The 13470-nt window shown below is 45.4% G+C and overlaps 1 protein-coding gene across 13 annotated transcripts in view; it reads right to left on the bottom strand.

Moving 5' to 3' along the window:
* Positions 1-13470, bottom strand: part of ATXN1 (ataxin 1) — a 413952-nt gene that overhangs the window by 290856 nt on the left and 109626 nt on the right. For all 13 annotated transcript variants that reach the window (XM_047859130.1, XM_047859133.1, XM_047859138.1 and 10 more), the window contains one exon: positions 12313-12434. The gene's annotated coding sequence lies outside the window, so the exon portion shown is untranslated. The remainder of the gene's footprint in view (positions 1-12312; positions 12435-13470) is intronic.

The raw sequence follows: 13470 nt of genomic DNA, 5'->3' as shown, positions 1-13470 counted from the left end.
ATATGTGAATCATAACTGTTAGTCATCGCTTCGGGAAATTTAGGACATAATCACTATCAGTTAAACATATTATTTATTTGCTAAATGTCCAAGATACAAATTTCCTTGGAAACAACTGGTATGATACCAGAGGCTCTACATAGACCGTTAATGTTCCTGTTTTGTGAGCTGGCACATTTGGGGGGAATTTCACAAATAACATGAAGGAGAAGTGAATTTATGTAATTACCATATGGACAGGCATGGTTTCTACATATGCTTAATCAGGGGCGGATCCAATGTGTGGGGTCTGAAGCTTATAAAGTTAGGCAAGCAACGGGAGAGAGTATTGGTGGGGTGAGTATCTTTAAGAAAGAGTTCACAAAAATTACCAACCTAGAATTCAACCCCAGGCCCTAGGAAGGGCCTGTGCGGGCTGAAGCGTCGCTAGCTCTGAGACAAGTGTGGCTGGTCCGTGACACAATCAGGCGCAGGCACACATCGCGAGGGTGGGGCCACTGCCAATGGCCGACATCTACCCAATTCCCTATAGTCCTCTGACACTATACTGAATTACCTATGTGCACATTTTTGCTGAGCTCAAGTAGGTAAACAGAAAGGTTTGCATATGATGGTTTAGATGAGCTATTAAACGAATCTCAGTATGTGGCTTTACTACCTTGTCAGGAAAACCTCCTGTCCCACAGTAATTTCTTAAGCACCGATGCCTCATCTGTGGAAACCCATCGAAGGGTTCCTAAGAGAGTGTCTCAGGTCAGCATCGCAGTGCAACTAACCTCAGCGGTTCTACTTCAGTGTGGCCGAGGTGGGGAAGGACAGCGTGGAGCGGTCCAGCACAGCGCCCCTGAACTGAATGGCCTTAGGTCTGGGTTCAGTCAGAGCCGGGGAAAGGGCCTTCTGCAACATGACGTTCTGCCTCGCCCCACACCAGGTCTCCAGTGCAGGGAGAGCACCCCAGTACCTCTTAATTACGGCCAGACAAAATGAGAAGGGAGAGGACTCTCTGAGCACCTCAACACTGAATCAATCCATGGAACCTTTCACGAGAAGAAAAAGATGTACCTTGACAGAAGATTCGAGCATCACAGGCTTCTGGGATCTGAAGCACATTTCTACCTTAGCACAGCAGAAAGTCATCACTGTTCCCTTAACTTTCAGGAAGCAGATTAGACCTTTCTGGGCTTTCTTGCTGAAGGCTCTTGGAGCCCCAGGGTGCCAGGGAAGTGTGGCTTAGCCCAGGAGCAGCAATCCCCAGAATAGAAAACTGAAAATAACACATTCACTCTGACACGCCAACCCACTACTTTTAATTGCGGCTCATTAAAGATGTAAATAGAAGAAGACTTATGTTCACCTCTACTACAATTTCACCGCTGCAGTAAAGTTACAACGCTTCTGTTTCTATGCAGAAAGGAATACTTCTGCTTTGTGCAACGTCTCCGCAAGCAGAGGGCTGTGATTCACCCGTTTTCCAACGGCAGTCATCACGTGTTTCGGCTGGCTGTTGGACAGAGGCAAGGAGACGGGAGTGATGGACTTAAAAAGCAGCGAAAAGAAGAAGAAAAGACAAGTCAGTCTACAGATGGTGGCTGGCAAATTCCGAATTCTTCCTAGGGGGCATTACAGACACGCACGCCTGCCTGTCGAAATTCTGCAGAGAATTCAGGCTGAAGAGGGGCAACACCCGAGTAAGGGAGAATCAGTTCCAACGAGGAATGCCTCTGAGGCATCTAATTTTTGTTTTACCCACGTTATTTTCTCCCACTGCGCATGAAAAATTTTTCTACGTCTTCTGTTTACTCCTACTCCTCGTTTTCAACTGAAGTATGATCAGCAGACAATGTCGTATCCATTTCAGGTGTGTGACATGTTGATTCGACGGTTCTATACATCACTCAGGGCTCACCATGACGAGTGCGGTCACCATCTGTCACCACACAACGCGATTACGATGGTATTGGCTACATCCCCTATGCTGCACGCACTTTTCAATCTCTGTGACTTACTTATTTTATAACTGAAAGCTTGTTGCTTACTCATATTCTTATAGGACCTAGCTTCCTATATTAGAATGAGAATTATATCTTAATGATAATTATGAATCCAATAAGGCATTAAAAGTGAATGCATGAGACAAGTTTATTTGAAACGCTGTTAAGAATAAATTAAGGGCCAGACACAAAAAGACACATATTGTGTAATTCCAGGTGTATGTGGGAGCTAAGATAGGCAAACTTGTCAAGGTAGAAAGTAAAGTGGAGGCGACTAGGAGCTGAGGAGAGAAAGGAATGGGGAGTTGGTGTTTAATAGGCTCAGTCAGTTAAGCATCCGACTTCGGCTGAGGCCATGATCTTGCAGTTCATGGGTTCGAGCCCCGCGTCTGGCTCTGTGCTGACAGCTCAGAGCCTGAAGCCTGTTTCAGATTCTGTGTGTGTGTGTGTGTGTGTGTGTGTGTGTGTGTGTGTGTGTCTGCCCCTCCCCTGCTCTCACTCTTTCTCCATCTCAAAAATAAACATTAAAAAAAAATTTTTTTAAGCAATTAAAAATATATAATTAAAAATCAAATTAAGGACACTTTGAAAGTGGGGTGTTAGGGTGGCTAGGTCTCTGAGACAGAGTACCGTTAGCTCGCTGCCTCTCCCAAGTGGATGAAGGCATTGCCAGGCAATCCCCATGGGGATGCTCACCAGGAAAACAGAGAAAACCCTGTCCATTCCTGCAAAGTGGGCACAGCAGCAGGTGAGCTAACTCCTGATCTTTGGTACCAGTATTAGGCGTCAAGTGTTTACAAGTCCTGATTCAAACGCGTTAAGCACATCTGATGTTTTGGAGAATCTTACTGAAGATTAATTTCATGGAGCAGATAACCACTCCAAACCTTGTCAAGCTGGGTTTTGGATTTGGGCTGCATTTACATAATGTGTGCCTGTAGGTTCACGGACCATGACCTTTGATTGTTGGACTTAAACTTCCCCTTTCAGTAAATGTCACTGCAAATTCCCGGCAGCATTTGAAAGCACATGCTGTCTGCCTGTTGCTAAGTGTTTTCTAGTATAATAAATTTGATGCCAATCAAATGGAAGAAGCAAAGTGCTTCCCTTAAATATCCAGGGTGCTTGCAACGTACTCACCCCCAGACTCTGTTTTACCGTGAAGGGTGACTTCACTCTGCGTGGTACCCAACACAGGATGCCGGGCTCTTCCAAGTGGATAATTTGATGGGCTCCTAGAAATGGCCACCTGCCAGCCACATCATTTAGAAGGATACTGGTCCTGAAGAAGCTGAAAATAATTTCTTTCCCATCAACTTCTACCAAGTAGATTAGGTCCTTGTGGGCTTTCGTTTCTCTGAAATCAACAGAGTGCTACCAAAGTGGCCTTAAACCAGTGGCGGGGGGTGGGGGGGGGGGAAGCGTCGAGCGGATTGGAAATCAGAAGTGGTTAGACAGGCAGGAGTGAAGACAGAGTACAGGCAAGGGGATCAGGGCGTCCAGGATTCAAATCCCAGCTTTGGTTCCTGCAAGCCGTGTGACCGTCTTCAGCACCAATAACTCCTCCACCATGATAACGTATAATTTAAATGTAAAAGTCATACTCATTATCTTTAAGATATTTTGTGAGGATCAGAGGAGAAGAAACACATACGGGCACAAAGGAAATAGTTTATTAACTCTCTCTTCTTAGCTTTCCTCTTTAAAAGGGAAAATGTACCAGAAGCGCCTCCAAAGTTTTGTTGAGGAAGCTTTTAAAATAGACTCTGGGGCACCTGGGTGGCTCAGCTGGTTAAGCGGCCAACTTCGACTCAGGTCGTGATCTCGAGGTTCGGGAGTTGGAGCCCCTCGTCGGACTCTGCTGACAGTTCAGAGCCTGGAGCCTGCTTGGGATTCCTGTGTCTCCCTCTCTCTCTGCCCTTCCCCGGTTGGTGTTCTGTCTCTCAAAAAAATGAATAACGGTAAAAAACAAATAAATAAAATAGACTCCACCAGTGTTTATGGGGTCTCCACCACGCTGAACGTCAGCGACACTCCTTGAGGGAACATGCGGCGGTGTGAGACCTGTCTTTAACTACAGGGAACTTCGAGGCTATCAGAGCAGGTGAGTAAATCGGTGCCAAGTCTGATCATGACCTTCTCCTGTTCCACAACCTTCAATGAATGGCTCTCCACCACTTAAGATCAAATTCCAACCCTGAGTATGGGGTTAAACCCACTGTTTTCACCTGTAAAATGGGGCTGTGTTGCAGGAAGTTGTAAAGCACACTCACAGAATCTGCTGTAAGGCAGCTGCTCCATTAAGAGTTCACACTAATCATTATTATTACTGTCTTTATTCAAGCAGCCCCGCTCCTCCCCAATCTCTCATCGTTCTCTCTCACCCACCTCACACTGGGCCCGAGCCGGTCCACGACGTGCCCTCTTCCTTCTCCTCGCTTTCGTTCCTCACCCTCCTACCATTCGGGATCCTAGCCATATTTCAAAGTCTAGCTCCAAACCCCTCTGCCACATCCTCACCACTTTATAGCTGGACCAGCCGTCTCATCCCTTTGCGTTCCCACAGGTCCCTCCCGGACCGCTCTCTGTCACACGCTGCGCCTCCCCTAACAGAGCAAAGACGCATGAATTCAGTTGGGAGGAAGGCACCAAGAACAAAGGCTGGAAAATTTTTATTACAAACTGAGTAATAGTCTAACTGGATACCATGAAAGTAATAGGACCATAACGGCTAACGTTTTGTGCGTGTGTGTGTGTGTGTGTGTGTGTGTGTGTATTTAATGGAAGTGTAGTTGACGTACATTGATATACCAGTTTCAGATACACATATTTCCTGGTGCATCTTCTAAACAGCCAAATGGTCAGCCTTTTAAATGAATACAAAGCAGGCATCTGGGCAGCTCAGTCGCTTAAACATCCAACCTTGGCTCAGGTCACGATCTCATGGTTCGTGAGTTCGAGCCCCAAGTTGGGCTCTCTGCTGTCGGCAAGGAGCCCACTTCAGATCCTCTGTCTCCCTCTCTCTCTGTCCCTCCCCCGCTCCCCCCCTCAAAAATAAAGAGACATTAAAAACATAAAATAAAAACAAATGAATGCAAGGCTCAGAACAGAAAAATAACAAATTCAGCAAAGGTTCTTCACTGTGCAGAACAGACAAAGATCAACTTCTAGGAGATGCTGCAAAGTGATACGGTATTTAAGGTTTTGTTAGTCGGTCAATCAGCACATGTTGTTGGCTGATCAATTTCTAAATTCGTTATTCCAACAGTAGTTCAACGTTTGTCATAATTTCATGGGCAAGCAAACTGAAGGTCAGGTAGGAATATCACGCAGAAAAAGTGGCAAATCTTAAACTGAAATTCTCTATCCCAACTTACTGACGCTAACCAAAACATTAATAGGAAAAATATATATGGCATGTATAATATATATTATAAAACAATATACACTATTAAACAGCCTTCCCCTAATGTCAAAATATTGTTTAAAAAGATGGGTAACATGCCTCGCACATTGATCTCCATTAAATACCATTCTGAATTCCTTGCTCACAAGTGCAAATGATGATTTTTTTTAGTGGCATTTTTAACATGTGATATTAAAAAACCTCCTCCTCCCTTTGCAAAGGAACTTTTGAGGATGCCAAATTAATTTTGGAGATGACTTTTCATTTTGTTTCAGCCAAGATATTTTTTTCTCCTTTGCAATTTTAACCAAACAGAATTCTTAGAAACGAAAAAATAGTAACAAGTATATTTCTAGAGTAGAATAGCCTTTCAGAATTGAAAATGTTATATCAATCCTTTAATGTTACCCAGTCTTGGCTTTTTCAATCCCCTTCAGGAAAAAATACCACATATTCATATTATGTTGCCAATACTGGATGTGTCATTTCTGTGGATTTCTGATTTGGCCGATATGATTTTTTCATGACATAGAACAGTAAAAAGCAATTTCTAGTAACTTCACAAATATGGCTCCTGAGGAGCTGAAGTGATTCTACCTGATGTTAGAATTTTCAAATACCAAAGATTCACTCTACTGGTTTACTTAAAATGGTATGATGCTGAGTCCGGTGACTTTCGTAAAAATCGTTTAACCTAAAACATCAACTTTTTATAATTTTAACAACACCATAATTAGCACTGAGATGATCTGAAACATTTTAAATCTTACTTGAAGGATTACTTGTCTATTTTTTTTTTAGTAGGTTTCACACCCTGCACGGAGACCAACCTGGAGCTTGACCTCACGACCCCAAGACCCGAGCTGAGATCAAGAGTCAGACTTCAACGACTCAGCCACCCAGGCACCCCCTACTTGTATACTTCTAAATGAGTTGTCTCTTTTTACCTTTGGTAAATATTTATTAAGCCATACTGTGCACAGGAATGGATTCACTACTTAGAATACAAGGTTTAAAATAGACCAATCTCCACCCTTGTGGGTCATCCACAGAGATGGCTGAAAAATCAAAGAACTGCCATCCACAGAGCTCATATAGGAAGAGAGGACACTGCCATCAGGCATCAGTGAATGATGTTCACTGGGTAGAGAAACAGAATTTCAGGCAGAAGAATCAACATGAAAAAGTCATGGCTGCTAAAGCACGCAGTATATTTAGAAAGGCAAGAAGTGTCATGTGGGGAGATGGGAGGGAGGGACGAGATTTCGATGGTGACTTGGTAATGAATTCCCAGGGATCTTGAATGTCATGCAGTTAAGTCACCATTTTATCTTGTAGGGAAAGGGAAGCTAACAAAATCCTTTAAATCTTTCCTTTTACTTCATCATATTCATTCATTGCGATGGAAAACACCAGAGGAGTATTATTTCTAAAGAAAAGTACCAACCGCTCTAATCCTACAAACATCTTAATTTTTGCTTTCCTTACTTCCAGGCTTTGTTGACAGGCACAGGCACACATTTCATCATGATTTTGTAATCAATGCGAATCGATGCGTAATCGATCATAAACACAAGTTTGAAGTCTGAGTTCGATCCTTAACATGAAAGGATCCATACTTGCGCAGGCCGTCAAGGGTTTTTAGGAATGAGAGTGATTCAACCAGACCCTTATCTTTGGGAAGGAAAGTCTCAAAACAGTAGGATGAATGGAATACAGGAAGAAAGACCTAAGGCAAATGTAGTCTCTGGGCAGTGCCTGCAGCGGTCGGGCAAGGGATGGTAACGACAGCAACAGAACAAGAGCAGAGGAATGGAGAAGAGTGGGAAGACCGTGAAGTAATAAGCAAGAGGTAAAACTCTAGCAGGTGGTCAAGGGCCGAAGCGTTGGAAGAGGAGATGGTGTCCAGCATCAATGACTGGCTGGTCGCTGATCCTGTTTCTTTAAACAAGGAACCCATAAAGGGAGACGGGGCAGAGACAGGAGCGGGTGTAGACTCAAGTTGGAGGTACCTATGACACCCAACCAGAGCCATCTGGGAGGAAGTTGGAAGCCAATGGTCTTAAACTCCAGGGAGGAAGAGAGAGCAACGTTAGTCATTAGAGTGGAATGGATAATGAAGCCACGATGTGATGATGCCTTCAGGGAAAGCATGTGCAGTAAGGAACTCTGATGAGTTTCTTTTCAGTTTTCACGCCAACCGTGTGCAAATGTGGCAGTTTAATCCTAATTTCTTTTGATGCACCGCAAACACCTCCTTTCAAAGCTTTCAAACTGTCACCAAGGAAGGGTACCTTCCAAGTTAATCACCATCTGTTTTGATGATGCCTATTATAAGGCAATTCACTGCATTTCCTGAACTGGTGTGGTTTCACTCAGTTACACAAAACCACATCGCTTCTCTGAAGGACTGGTACAATGAGCCCATGATAGTTATCAGCAAGAAGAGAGGGTTATAACACATCACCCGGAAGGCATGCTTAGTACTGCTTTACAGAGAACATCAGCTTGGGTGCATGACGGCTGTCTAACTTCTCTAGGCTAGAAAGCCTTTAAAGAGCTTTCCAGTGATGGTCTTCAGGGAGGGTACTGGACTGACTGTTCCCTATTTATATCTGCCTTGCAAAAGCAGCGCCGATGATTTAGGAAGCCATTTGGAAAATCTGCAGTTCTCGAGAATGCCTCGTGGTAAACAACACAAGTGATGTAGTCAAACGTTCTTTTAGAACCAGCGCTCCTCTTTCCCAACCACGGATGACTACTCATCAGGAAAAATTCCACGCACTGTTAAGGACCTCCAAAATAGCAATGCCTTTGGTAGTTCACTAAAATTGCATGCCTTATAATTTCTTTAATTTTGCCCCTCGTCATGCCTCCACTTTAAAACCTTTAATGAAGTCTCAAGACACTGATGTCAACACCTGTATGTTTCTCTCCCATGACCGACGGCCTGTGCACCTGGCTCCTGCATCACAGAGGCAGGCTTCACCCCCCCACTGAACCGGAAGAGGCTACAGAGAGGACATCTAGGCAGATTTCGACCAAGCACGTGAGCCAAAGCCTCTTTTGCTCTCAGCATTGCTTCGGAAACCTGGGCTCTCTTTTCTCCCCTTAGCTGAAAATGAGGAAAAAACCCCATTCCCAACCCATTCTGTTATACCTTCTTGCTCTCCAAACCCCCCATCAGCAAAATTATTCGGACACGTGGGAGAAGACGCTTCCTGTCACTGCGCCTGAATGTGCCTTGCAACACAAACGTAATTCAAGACTGGCACAACTTCTCTTAAGTAACACTGTGTGTGACTAAGCAAGAGTGAAAACATACAAAAAGTTGCAAAAAAAAAAAAAAAAGGTTTAGGGCACCTGGGTGGCTCAGTCGGTTGAGCGTTCGACTCTTGATCTCGGCTCAGGTCACGATCTCACGGTTTGTGAGTTCAAGCCTCACGTCGGGCTCTGCGCTGACAGCGTGGAGCCTTCTTGGGATTCTTCTCTCCCTCCCTCTCTACACCCCCTCTCAAAATAAGTAAATAAACCTTAAAACATATTAGAGAAAATGTTAAAAAAAATGTTTAATGGTAGTGGTTGTGTTAAATTTTTTTTAATGTTTTATTTATTTATTTTTTTTTTTTTAATTTTTTTTTTTTTTTTCAACGTTTATTTATTTTTGGGACAGAGAGAGACAGAGCATGAACGGGGGAGGGGCAGAGAGAGAGGGAGACACAGAATCGGAAACAGGCTCCAGGCTCTGAGCCACCAGCCCAGAGCCCGACGCGGGGCTCGAACTCCCGGACCGCGAGATCGTGACCTGGCCGAAGTCGGACGCTTAACCGACTGCGCCACCCAGGCGCCCCAATGTTTTATTTATTTTTGAGATAGAGAGAGACAATATGAGCAGGGAATGGGCAGAGACAGAGGGAGACACAGAATCCGAAGCAGGCTCCAGGCTCCGAGCTGTCAGCACAGAGCCTGATGTGGGGCTCAAACTCGTCAATTGCGAGATCATGACCTGAGACGAAGTCGGACGCTCAACCCACTGAGCCACCCAGGCGCTCCGTAGTGATTGTGTTCACAGCTGGTACGTTTCCCGATTAGCCCACTGGTTCCCGTACAGGCTTCCTGGGCTTCCAAGAGCTCTTTGGTTGGGTTTCTGTCAGATCTCGTCCCAGGGCCGGACCCACCAGCAAGGGCATCAGCAGTTGCACTAGAAGCCAATCTCCTCTGCCAGGCTCGCCCTTGCTGGAGCAAGCAGAGAAGGGAAGGAGGGGGCCCGTGTCACCACGCGGTCTGTTGTCATCAGATTCAAATTCTGAATCTGCTGCTGGCACCGGGGCTGCTTTGATGTCTGTCCACTGCAGCTTAACTTTATTGCTTTCAGCAATGGGATCGCTCTCCTGCCACCAAAGTGGACAACCTCCGAGCCCTAACAGCTGAAAGAAAGAGCATTCAAAACATACTGCCAAGGGCAGCAGGCGTGGCCTTGGGATCCGAGGATAAAGCAATCAAGGTCAGCCCAGCGCTGCTCCCACCTCAGCTCTGTCTCCTGCCCTGACACTCCGGTCCCTGTCCCCAGAGTTGACGTTACTGCTGGGCTGCACGTGGGCAGGGGCTGCTCCATGAATAGGGACAGGCAGGGTCACGGCGTGAAGAGGAGATATAAAAAGAAGGCTTCCGGAAGAGCCTCCGACCTAGGGGACTACACATTTAGCCAAAACGAGGTTTCTAAGGGTTCAGAGAATATGCAGACTTCACATCCCAAAAAGGCTAGGGCGACTGAAGAGCGAGTGCAACCATCACAGCAGGATGCTGTTTAGATCAGCAAGCAAATATGTCCTGGGTATCTGTGATGCGCTCAGATCTAGACCCTATGCCGCGCGTGAGGAGGTAGGTACAGGGAAGGATGAAGAGGTAAGCTCAAGCAGTTTTCACAAACCTCTGTGCGCTCAAGAGTTGTCTGCGGTGAGTTTCTTGGGCTCGACATCCCCAGAAATTCTGACTCATCGAGCCTGGTGTTGCTGAATCTGCTGCTTTGTATGCCCAGGTGATTCTGCTGCAGGAGGTCCTGGGGCTAGACCACCTTTGAGGAACTGTGGGCTCGGATGTGATCCCTGCCCTCCAGCAGCCTGCAACCCAGATGGGGTGGCAGCAAACACCCACAAAGCAATAGGTAGCCATACATATTTTTTTTTTTTTTATGGTGCAAGTTCTAAATGTTATAGGAGCTCATAGAGGCCAGAGCATTCTGGGAAGGCTTTGTGAATGTGAGCCGGGCTCAGTGGTCAGGCAGGACCTGGAGAGAAAGAGACAGCCCCAGGCAGTCGTCTTAAACAAACTTCCCGACTCAGTGTGACACGGGGACCGTGGCACACAGTATTAGTGAAGAGAAAGACAGGAGTTAGAAGGCGGCCACCAAGCAGGTAAATAGGCTTTATACGTTGAGTGCAGGGAGGAGACTGTCACCAGGAGAAAGAATCATAACACTGGCGTTTCCAGATAACACTGTGTTCACATTTTCATCCCACCGCATTCATGTGGTTTCCTGCACTTCGTAATTTAACATTTGTCAGAGGGGGGAAAAATGCTGTTATGAAACCCAAATAATGCACCACTCTGAGGCAGACAGCAGGCTGCTAACAAGAGTGATATGTGAGCATCATTTAAAGTGTCATTCAGAGCTCTGTTCAGAACAGGGATGTTCAGTAAGAAAGAAAAATAATCAATCCTGTTCAACATAAGACAAAGTTTGGGGCTTCGTGGGGTTCAGAGACTGGCAGATAACCCGTAAGATAGTGACAGCCAACAGAGAAGGAAGAGGGAGATCCACGACAGAAAAATAAAGGAAGATATTACATCATACTATACCGTATTATATCACATTGCATTACATTCATATAACAACGTGCCACGTTGTCTTTAATGCCGCAAGACATTACTAACCACAGACACCGCAAGGCCTCTCTGACCAAAGGGTTGGTTCGCAAGATCGTAGGGAGAAGGAGGGAGAAGGGCCCCCCCTCCACCAAGTGCCTGGCCCCTCTTCTCCACACTGGCCCGTCCAGCGAGCACCACCCCTGCCAAAGATCACTTGCCAAGGGTTCACAACTGATTTGGCTGAGCGAGAACCCAAGGGTCTAATTATTTCATTAATTTCACTAGAGTCAGCTGTGGGATTTTAGAGCCGCAAGAGACCATGAAGGCGTGCACTGGCATTTTTACAGGTGACTCATTCCACGAGGACGAGTAAGTTGTCCAAGGTCACCAAGAGAGATGTGCAGAAGTAGCTTCCGTGTGAGGACCGTGCCCAAGAAGTACAACCAACGAGGCTGATCAACCTTCCTTGGAAAAACGACAATATTTTTGTGTCTCGTTGGGAACTTATCTGTCGTTTGCTAACAGTTTGGAGCATTTGAATTCTACCTCCAGACCAAGGCTGTCATTCAGGGCTCCACGTACGGTTTTTAAAAGGTGCTCAGTAATTATTTACTGAGCAAGACAGAAACTCCCAACACTTCTCACCTTGCCCATCCCGATACTCAACTACGGGGTAACAAATCTGCCTTCAGAGTGAATCGAGGGTCTCGGGTGTGCTTAATTCCTTATGCTCTCAGCTAAAAGGAATGTCTGGAAGGTGTAGTCTGTTGGTTGTTTGTGTGTACAGTTGTTGGTTTGTTTGTTTGTTTCGGTCTTCTCTAACCACAAATGCATTGTCCTCAGATCCCACTACTCTGCAAATTTCAGAAACACACTGAGTAAATTTAGTTGCTCTCTGGGCTTTTCATCAACAGTCTCTCAAACATCCTGTTGCTTGGGTTGTGGAGGAACAGCCATGCCCTTAAAAAAAAATGTCCTGAGCCACCAAATAAACGATAGTTGATGACATCTAAAGCTAACGAATGCCAAGTCCTTTGGAAGACTTACCCACAACCATTCGTGTTTCAAGACCATTCATACAGGCTGAAGTCCACTCTTTCTTCCTCATGGCCTGGGGAAGCAGTGCATCAGAGGCCTCAGAATAAACTCGTTCATTTTGCTCCAGTATGCTACAGGAAAAGAAAATAAAACAAGTCAGAATGAAAAATGCCACTTCAAGCAGTTAGTTGATATTCACGGGGAAATCCCTGACCTCTCTCAGATGTATTCTTTATAACCTCAAACAAGCATGTTCATGATCAGAACGAAGCTATCACACGACTGATCTATCTATGGTACCCTGAAATACTAGAGGTGGGAAGGGAGAAGGGGGAAAGAAAACGGAACACCTGTCGGATAGGTACCGTATTTTGAAAGCTGGGATATAAACCACCGGCAATGTGCTTACAGAATTTCAAGTTTACTAACTGAAATAAATATATAAAGAAGGATTCCTTACGTTTAATAATTAGAGATAACTGATGGGCAGTTATCAAGGATACAAAGGGGAGAAAGTTTCGTGTCAAATCAAAAGTCATCTGATTCTGCCCATTAAAGACTCAGACTCACTGAGCCAACATTAACATCTTTAAACACAGGGCGGTTAGGACTGAACAACAACAACAAAAAAGAGACAGGGTCAGAAAGAGGAAACTTTCTATTTTGCACCGGAAACAGGTAATTTAATCGATGGGTGTTCATGCCGAGTCTCGATACAACTTGATCAAGAACTGCCCCCCGTCCAAGCTGGAAAACGGCATTTACTTTACACGCTAAATATGAAACGAATGGTTAAAATGCGCATGCCTCTCTACCCCTCCTCAGAGGTGCCAACAAAGCATACACATGAGAACCGTGTGTGACAAGGTGGCTTTGGAGAGTCCTCTTCTGCCTTGTGACTTATAACAGTCACCTGTCACGGGGTTTTGTTCGAGCTCTTCCCATGCTCTAACAAGTCCCCCCCACTGCTGGTTTTTTTTGACATTGACCATTTGAGCCTGGAAACGGCCTTCCAAAACCGTCTGCAGCCTTTTCTAGCCCTTTAGGAGCTCTTCCTCATCTGTTTTGCAAACACACAGCGAGACCACCATCCGGTTCTCTCACCAGGATGACTGCAACCCACTTGTGACTCCAAACTCCACGTGTTTGCAAAGGTCCTGCGGCCAC

This window comes from Prionailurus viverrinus, chromosome B2 (genome assembly GCF_022837055.1).
Source record: "Prionailurus viverrinus isolate Anna chromosome B2, UM_Priviv_1.0, whole genome shotgun sequence".
In the NCBI taxonomy this organism is placed as follows: Eukaryota; Metazoa; Chordata; class Mammalia; order Carnivora; family Felidae; genus Prionailurus; species Prionailurus viverrinus.
The sequence above is the reverse complement of the archived record's forward strand: the minus strand, read 5'-3'. Positions and strand labels throughout refer to the sequence as shown.